Source organism: Lycorma delicatula, chromosome 4 (assembly GCF_047948215.1).
Source record: "Lycorma delicatula isolate Av1 chromosome 4, ASM4794821v1, whole genome shotgun sequence".
NCBI lineage: Eukaryota > Metazoa > Arthropoda > Insecta > Hemiptera > Fulgoridae > Lycorma > Lycorma delicatula.
The window spans coordinates 97,464,476-97,475,194 of record NC_134458.1 but is presented as its reverse complement, the minus strand read 5'-3'; positions in this window follow the sequence as shown (position 1 = coordinate 97,475,194).

Genomic DNA, 10,719 nt, shown 5'->3' with positions numbered 1-10,719 from the left:
TTATTATAATTTTATACTCATTCTGTGTTTACTGTAACTAAAATTTTTATTGTACAACAAAGTTCATACTGATGTTTTTCTGGTTTGACGTGAATTTTTATTGACTGATAATGTAAAAGAAAACAGTACTGTACATAGTGCTTGGTGACAGTACTGTATTTACTCAAGAACCCTTGTCTATGTAAATCATGGATCAAATTTTTAGGATGGTGATTAAAAAAAATATTTTTAGAGTTTTTTTAATATTTACATTACATTATATATATTTTTCTGAAGGCATATATTTCTTAGGTTTGAATAGATATTAAGAATTCTGAAAAGGAAAAAAAACAATTTTTGATATTATATCAAACGCCAGTATATTCTATGAAAATGTACATTAAACTGAAACAGTATTTTCTTGGGCAATTTTAATCTATGAACAGATTTTGTTCACACTGGCATTTTATCCATTCTTATAACATGAAGTCTTAATTTTCATAGCCATCCATTGCATATGCCAGTTTTCTCATTTAAACCGATACCCAGTTACTGTAAATTACCCTTACCTTACTGAAATTAGTCGACCAGTGTAGTTGTTGTGAGTGAATCTTTATTGCTTAAACAATATTTTCTAAAACAACTGTCTTAATACAAGAGTAATTTGTGAAAGTGAATATCCTATTTGATGAAGTGAATATCTGTTGGTTTTCTGGAACTTAAAAATAAATTTAGGGTTCTATTTTTTTTAATGTTTGTAACTACTTAGAAGTCCTTCAGTCATTCCTTTTTTTATAAATAAATCTATAATCTTAATTTACTATCTAGCCAAATCATCATTAATCACAATTCCAGTAAATGCTATACTATTATTTTTATAGCCATTTTCCAAGAATAGGAGATTTATTCAAGCAAATACAGTAATCATCATACGTACTACTAGGTTTATATAAAAAGACTATAAATATATATGTACATTTAAAAAAATAATTTATACATATAAACGCAGTATCTTCTAATTGTCTTCTAATTTACTGTTTATTATTATCATTATTGATAAATGAATTGCCTAATATATTAATAAAACTGAACTCAAATTTGAATTTTGCATAGTCGTTTGGTCTTAGACTGAATAAGTATTATTTACTAATTTATTCCTATAAACAATATGTTTAATTACAGTTATAAATGAATTATTTTAAATATTCAGAGTAGTTAATCTCATACATGTGCAGATAGTTCATTAAAGTTTGTATTTATTTTGCAATATGATATTAGAAATGAATATCTGCAGCATTTGAAAAATGTCAAGCCTGACCAAGATTTAAACCTCGGACCAACAATATATTCAATATTATTTCTTCTAGGTATCTCATTAATAATAATATAAAGAAAACTTTACTGTAAAATCAGAATCAAATTTATGTCAAACTTATATGACTCTTCATCCCTTTCTACTCTGTAAACTATTGTAATATCACCTGTAATACTTTTATGTAACCTGTGTAAATACATTATATAATTAACATAAAATAAATATCACTTTTATATGGCATGAAAGCGTCTTCTAAGTTAGGGATCTTTACAGCAAAATGTAAAACCAAATGCTAATTAAAATTTGTTTCAATTAATTAAAACCGTACTAGTCCAATGATTATTATTAATTATTACATTGAAATAAATGTTACATATTCAATATTTCTTAAAAACAGGTGTAATCAGTGTAACCAGTGGTTTTTACCAGTATGTGTATAATGGACCACAAAGTTAGCATGTAAAAAGCAGCATTATATCTTCCAATAGATCTCAGGCAAGGAGATAAACTACCCTTGATCATCCTTCTGTATGTTGACTGTCTTCTTCAGCAACATGTTTTCTGATACTTGATCCCTTTTTCTCTGATTATGAAATTTGGGTAAGCCACCACAATAATTCATTTATATCATGATGACAGTATCTCATAGCTAGTGCAGAGGAACTGCTTCCTTTGTGAAATTTTATACAATAATGGCTCTGCCAGTCTATTTATTTAGGTTTTCTTACCTAGAAAAATATTCATATTCTAACGTCTGTAAAAAAAATGTTCAATAAGCTACATTTAAAATGGTAGTGAAATTGAAAATAATTTTAACAGCCTTCTTCTTAACCAATTGATTGTCAGGATAGCTTACAGCACTATCGTCATTACATACTTTAAATTTTTACAAAGAAATTAAAAATACTATTTACATTATACTATACACATTCTTTGAAGAAATTATAAGTGATTTTAAAACCCAATGCTACATCAAAGTTTTTCCATTGAAGAGTACATAAAAAAGTTAATAAAAAATAATTATATTTAGAATGAATGAATTAGATAAATTTTAAAAACATAAGGAAGTACAAAATGAAAACAGAAGTTTACATTTCATAGCAAAAGCTTCTTTAGAACATGTAATAATATAAATATTATCAAGAAGCTTGGGTCACATATGTCCTAGCTACTTCAAAGATTCAAAACTATTTTATATGATTTTCATTGAATTTAATTAATAAAAGTAACATGTTTTAAATAAATATATAATGTATTTTATTTAATAAGTTTCACTGTCCCTACTTTAACTCACTGGGTACACTGATCACTAACCACATAACCTACTGATTTTAAAGTTCCATTGTATAAATTTCAATAAAAGTAAATTATTATTTTTAATAAACATACTATTTTGTATTAATAATATTAATCCATATTCTACTGAATTAGTCATATAGATGGTCATTGATTTCATTTGATCCAGACAAAAAGGATTTTAATATTTACAAATAAACAAGTGTTCAAGTCCTGGAGCATAAAAATGTTATAGCCCACAAAGTTATAAAATTACAGGGGTTTTACAACGCTGACTATTCAAGAATAATGGACATTTTATACAGTTAATTAAGTAAGAACATATGCACAAAACTAACATATATTAACAACATATTCAAATTTGCCACTAAATGGCTAAAATAAATTATTAATTTTATCTACATAAAACATTTAATTCATAATATTCACCCATATATAAACAATTAAAGGCTGTAATATCATATAAGAATTTGTTATTTACTTTAATATTTATCAGATTTTTATTTACTTACATTTTAATTTGTAAAAAATCATAAGTCAACTTACTTTAATATTTCAGTACTAGAATGCATGAAAATCTTTGGAAAATGTTTAAATTTATGGGTGTCATGTAAAAAACTATGACAGGAAGCATAAAGTATGCAACAATTTAGTAATAAAATATAAAACAGAATGAATACCACACTTAAATTGACGCATCACTTGAAAAAACACTTAATACATTAATACACATAAGGAAGTCCTATAAATCACTGATCTATCTTTCGCAAAGATTGCACTGCAGATGGACGGATGGATGTAATAATTAAGGATGATAATGAAAAATATTGTGTAATAAACATTAAAATAGAATTAACTATTATAAAAACAATAACAATAATAATAAATAAACAGGCAATAACAATTACTATCTTTAATACCTAATCGTGCTAGTATAGATATTGCTTGTAGAGTACTTATCGATTAGACATTTTCCAAAAATTTTCTCAAACACCTTTTTGATTTATTTTAATTTACAGACAACAATATCAATAGTTAACTGTTGAACACCCCTGATTCAAGCACTAATAAACACATAACAAATATTACAATTTAAAAATCTTATTTACTGATATTTTCGTTTAATACTACAGTAAGAGAAATTATAAAAATATGTTGTATCTTTGAATCACACTCAAAATAAGAAATGACCCACGTTAAAAAAAAAAAAAAAAAAAAAAAAAAAAAAAAAAAAAAAAAACAGTTAAAAAGGCAGTAAGTTGATTTTAATTTTACCACTTAACATTAACATAAAAAATTCTATGAATTAGCCAATCTAGGGATGGTACTAGTAAATTCACATAATTATTAATTAACATATACAGTCAGAAATATACTCAAACAGCCCAACATACCTAACCTAATAATTAACAACTGAAATGACAATATATTTTATAATTCAGTTAACATCAATATTTGTACACATGTAAACAGGATTATACTGAGACTAGCTAAAGTACCAGGGTAGGGCATTGAAGTAGGGCCCCTATGAATTAAAAGTGGCCTGTTACACTGGTACTTTTTCAAAAAGCCCGGATAATGTCTCAGCCTAAGTACAGTCCTGCATCTGATGAATCAAATAATAGTAAAAAATGGTTAAATAACCTATCTACCAGTAACAGCTAAAATAAATATGATATATACACTGAATAGAACACCAAAAAAAAAAATATATATATATATATATATATATATATGCAATTATTACTATAATATATTAATTACTCCCTAATATACAGATATTATTACAATATGACATGGGACTTACTGCTTTGTACATTGATAAATTTGATTCCTATATTAGATTTATATATTTATAATCAGCTCATATAGTTTTCTTAGCTTGTTCATATAACAGACATTATTTAATAAACATAGTGTAACCCTAATGTTTTGCATGGTTAGTTAAGCATATCTGTATCCCAACTTAAGTGAAGAATAATGTAATGTAACTGATGTTAAGAAATTACAAAAGGAAGTGTCATTAGTATTACAGCTAATTCCTTACCTATAAACAGTTATAAAGACTTAATTTAAAATTTAAAAAAAATTAATTTATCTTTGCTTTATAGCCATATGAATATTACATGTACATGTAATGAGTGGTCTAGTAGATAAAACAAAATATTCTCTTAATGAACAACATAATGCAGTATAATTGTGATGCCGTAAAACTGAATAACACAAGGCAATAAATATAATTCACTTAAGTAATTAAGTATTTTTCTGTTAGTAAACAGTTCAACATTTTTTGCTCAACTTAACTATGAAATAACTGATTTGTAATTATATAATATTTCACTGCTCTGCTTAAAGTGGACTTGACATACTTTAATATAAACATACAATTTTCTTACCTTCCATTGCACACAACAATGAAAAAAAAACTAATTGTAATTTGCAACGATCTCTTACCTCATTTTTCACTCCAATTTTATACTGTTTAGAAGAAGTGTAGACAGAAATAAATACTTATGATACCCAAGAGAAAAAAATCAGTTTATAACAAATTTAGAAAAGCAAGATTGAATATTTTATTGGAATACTACAGAAATTTTTCCCCAATTTCTTCCAACAAAAAAAAAGGAAATTTTGCATCCAGTAAATTTTTTATTAGTAATTTACAAGTAAGATATTTAAATACATTTTTCTATGTTTTTTCCTTAAAAGCATATCTTTGCTTTAATTACTATTTTTATTTTTACTAAAGAATTATAATTCTTACGTTTGTATAATTTTTTTTTCTGTAGACGGCAAAAAAAGCAAACCATATAATAATTTTAATTACTTAGTGATAATCATTTCAAACATAGAATTCTAGATTTTTGAAACAAAATTTTTAAAGAAAATCATCTACACATCAGAGATCTAATGAACAAAACTAGAAGAGATATACTGGTGGATACCACAAATAAATGTTATATATGTGTATAATAGTAAAATAATATAATAATAAGTGAATAATAAAAAATTATTCTATATGTAGTATTCAGCCACATTTTTCAGTTATCATTAACAGCTTAAGGAAAAATAGATTTTCTATAACATCAGTTGTAATATTTTATAAAGCCACATTCCTTAATCAGCTCTTGAAACAAATCTTTTTGTTAACTGTCTATGAAACTATGCAAAGTCTATAGATTTTACAACTATCTTTAATTTAAGGATCAATAAAAGGCATATCATCCAAAGAATTAAAATCTGGAGATTACTTGATAAATAAATAATAATGTTTTGTTTAGGCAATTATAAAAAAAATATATAATCATAATATATTGTAACAAATCAAGTATAATGCACTCAACAAAAACAACATAATTTCAATCAAGCCCTCTTTGTATGTTTCAGTTTTATGTTGGAGGTGCCTAAACGGAAGCATCAGTTTCAGATTGCAAAGAGATCAATTACCTTCCAGAAGAAATATTGCTAAAATAGTGCATTTCTTTATAGCTATCTGTCACTATTTCACATCCAGTTTGTTACTTACCATTATCAGCATATAACAATTTTATGAATTTCACTGAAGTTACCAATTCAACTCTCCACAAATCCAATTAATTGAACATATATATTAATCATGATTACAATCCAATTGGATAACTGATAAGTAAGTAAATAATAAGCACGTTCATGTCGAAACATTAAAATTTCTTCAAAAGATTTTTTTGACATAAACACTTTATGATAAACAGTATTTATAGCTTTTTTCTGTTCTTGCAATAAAAACAGTGTGGTTCTGAAATATTTAAACTCAAGATATATTTACACCACATTGCCAGGAAACATGGAAAAATTATTGCAAAGGAAGACGCTAAGAATATTAATGTTAAAATGAAATCGTATACTTATTGGGCTGCAATTCATAAATTAAACATACTGCCTACAATGAAACTGCTGTAACCTTGATTTTAATATAGCAAGGGTTTAAGTCACATAGCAGACAAGAGTAGGAATGCATAACTCTTAGCAACTTACTAATTTTGGGTAATTTACTCAGTACTATACTTGAAACTAAAAATTCATAATTTATATTAAAAATAAATTGTGCTATTACAGTATATAAAGTTTCTTTATAAAAATGTATAAAAAAAAAATGATCATCTGAATAACCATTATATATTGTTTTAAAGTTGTTTGTATGACATTAAACAACAGTAATAACATATATGATAAAATAGTATAAAAAAAAAAAGTTATTCCATATTTGCACAAATAAGATGTATTAACAATTATTAATCTATAGCACATTATGGTGAAACTACCAACAATGGCTAAAGTGCACTTTATATAATAACTTTCATATAGTATTATGAAAGAACTGTTGGTGAATTCATACTTTGATCATCATTGCACATACCAGATTAAGTGATTAATTAAATGTTGAATCAGATTACTGTTTGGTATTAAGTAATAGGAATAGTGAATAATCAAAGTAAAAAAATATAAGGTCGTGAAAAAAGGTAGTAATTATATTACTTAAGAAAAGTTATTTAGTTTTTTGTTACCAAAGTGATATATTTGCCATGTAGTTGTCACTATGACATTGAGTTATGAACATGGAAAAACTAATGTAAGTCAAAGGAAATTTAATCCTGAATAAATAATTTTGAACGGAATAAAAAAACAGTTATACTTTATATTTAGTTTTGTTATCCATCCTTTAAACTGCCAAGTGTATTAAAACAATAGTTGTGCTAATAATTCAATATACATAATAGTCATGGAGTCAATTTATAAATCCATTCAATAAATTTAACTGATCGCATCTAAGTACCAAGAACCAAATTTTTTCATAATTATTCACTGGTATTTCACATAAATAATTTATTGATACCATAACTGCCATCCTTAGGTAGTTGTAAAATTTTACATGGTACATAACATTTTACAGCAATTTCACTAATACAATTTAAACTAAGGTTTTAAAGTAAGGTAATTGATACTGGTGTATTCTCTGCTGTAAAAGCTTTTTTATACAAACCATCTCTAATCCTATTTATTAACTGTTTGATCCTTGAACAGTACACCTGTCTTAAGAAATATAAAATGGATTGTCTGTGCTAAGTAATCATCTTCACATGTACCTGGCCACACTAATCAAAAAAACATTAATATTTTACTTGATTTACTCAAAAGATTAAATAAGTCAATATTTTAAAACAATAAACAATTATTATTATTATTATTTTAGTCAATATTTTAAAATAATTTCACATTTTATTTTCTTGGTATGCAACAAACTTTGAAAGAATGATCAGATGTCTATTGTATAAATAATATATTATTTATCTGAATATGAAACAGAACTCTATTGGAAGAGATACACATGTACATGAAATTTTACATTAATGATTAAAAATAAAAATTTTGAGATAATTTGTGAATTATCTGTACTAATAAATGCTGAATCTGACCTCAGCTGTGTAAATTCAGCAGCAAGGACATGTACTAACAAATTAAAATTCAAATGATTTTTTTGCAGTACACCTCGGAAGAAAAGTGTAATTATAAGATACACTTTACTGTATTGTTATAACATTAATAAATAAAATATAATAAAGTGATATTCACAATACTTTCTGTTAAATCACAGGTAATAAATATAGTCCAATTCAATGATAACCATAAATTAAATTAGTAGACAATGAAAAGGATAAAAACAAAATTTCAGTAATTAATAGTTTTACTAAAAAATGTATTTTTTATGGCATGCTAGTTTTCATAATTCTCAGGTAGGTTTTAAAAGAAATATATTATTCTAAAAATCTGAATTACTTCTATGTTTGTAAATGTAATAAATAAATTGTTTCAATTTTGCAAAAACCATTGCCAGTGGCATAATAATAATGAAATTTCTTAAGATATTTTAATAAAAATTTTTGTGCCACCTGGGAACTTATTTTTGAACATAACAGTTAATTTCTAATTTTATATAAAAATATACATAAAACCAATTTTTAAAGTAGTAAAAAAAATGCATAAAAACTCTGTTAATGAAAGTTAATTTTAAACACATCCAGAATAGAAAAAATAAAATAAAATAAAAACCATCACAAAAACAAGATAAGGTTTAGCAGAAGGGTTAATGATAATCTAATTTGATATTTTACAAAATTTGTTCAATAAGTACCCATAGTATTCTTTTGGCAAAGTATTAACAAGTTGGGCTAGAATCAGATAAGTCTTCACTTCCTTATGTTGAACAAACAAAATTAAGTAAAGGTGCAATTTAAATGCATTTTTGTTGCAAGAGATCTTTTAATAGTTAATGATTATTACAAAATGTCAAAATCTGATTATGCCATTGGGCATCATACGCAGAACATTACAAAAGTTGATAGTAATGTAGGCTTCCTTGTTGGGTGTTACATGTTGCCTAATAAGACAGCTTTGCATATTAACTGGCAGTATTATTTAATAACTTCTTAGTGAACTTACTATTAATTTACATTTGCTTCAAATTTCAATTTCTTCTGTGTTTTAAAAAGCCTGTAAACTGGTTTTAAATTTAGACCATATTTAGATATACTCTTAAAAAATATATACATACATATGAGGGTAAATCAAATATAAACGGGATTTTTGTTCCTGATCATCTACGGTTGGTGGAGCATCGCGCTTCTATTATGCTTGGGCGGGGTCATTAGGAGTGGTGAGAGCCAGCCATTCACCACTCCCAACCAATTCATCAGTAACCCTCACGATGTTGGAGCAACCCCTCCACTGTGCAACACATAATTATAAAATTTCTTGCTAATGAAGGAGTTCAAGCGACAGAAATTTTCTGGAGATTGACTGCACAGTTCAGGGACCAAACATTGTCAAGGACTCATGTGCTTGTCTGGCATAAAGAGTTCAAGGAAGAATGAGAATGCGTGGAAAATCAGGAACATGATCGCCATCCTCGAACCAGCATTACAGACTAAAAAATTTGTACGATTCGAGACAATGAATGACGAACAAAGACAATCAACGAGTGAGAGTATCTGAAATTGCAGAACAGGTCGGAATTTTTGGGAGCTGTCAAGCAATCATCACAAATGACCTACAGTTTTGTAACGTGTGTGCCAGATGGGTCCCTTACCTTTTGACTGCAGATCAGAAGTTGAAACATTTGGAGGTCTGTCAGAGGCTTACAGCAAGATTTGCAAAAGAAGGTGATGCATTCTTGAGTCAGATGATGTATTGTTGAGTCACCTGCAACAAAATGTGGGTCCAACACTAGACTCCCCATTCGAAACAAGCCAGTATGGAGTGGCAGAGGAAAAGGGAAGCAGCCCCAGTTAAAGCCAAGACTCAACTGTCAGCCGGCAAGAGTCTTTCAACCGTTTTTTTTGGACTGGCAAGGCAAAAATCAATGCTCATTGATTTTTTGCATGAGTGATGCACAATCAATGCTGCTTACTACTGTGTGCTGTTGAATGAGGTGAGGGAATGCATACCATCGCAAAAGATGAGACCAACCGATTTGAGAGGCCATCCTCCTCCACAACAACGCCAGACCCCATACTGCAGCTTTAGCCATCTCAAAACTAGAAGAAATGCACTGGACTCAACTTGATCATCCTCCCTACAGCCCAAACCTACTGCCCTGTGATTTTCATTTGTTTGGACCACTTAAAGAAGCTCTAGAAGGACAAGGGCATTTGAAGATGACAAGGGCATGGAGGGATTCATGTGCAATTGGCCCCTGACGCAACCAGCTTCATTCTATGATACTGCAATAAAAAACCTTCCTTCTTGCTGGGAAAAATATATTTCTAAAGCAAGAAACTATTTAGAAAAATAAATTATATTTACTTTTTATTTTACAATAAATAAATATTTAAAAAAATAAAATCCCGTTTATATTTGATTTATCCTCATATATATAAAAGTAGTTTTACTAAAAAAATCTGAAGGAGATCCTGCACTATTTTATTTTTTGTTTGATGAGATGTTGTAATGTAGGTTTTCATCATATTTTTACGGCAATGAAGCAATATTTTCATAAAATGTGTTGTTTGTTTTTAAATATGTATATTAAGTCATAACTGTAACAGTTGTAAGCATTTTGACATGCATCAAAGTCATTCCTAAAAACTACATAT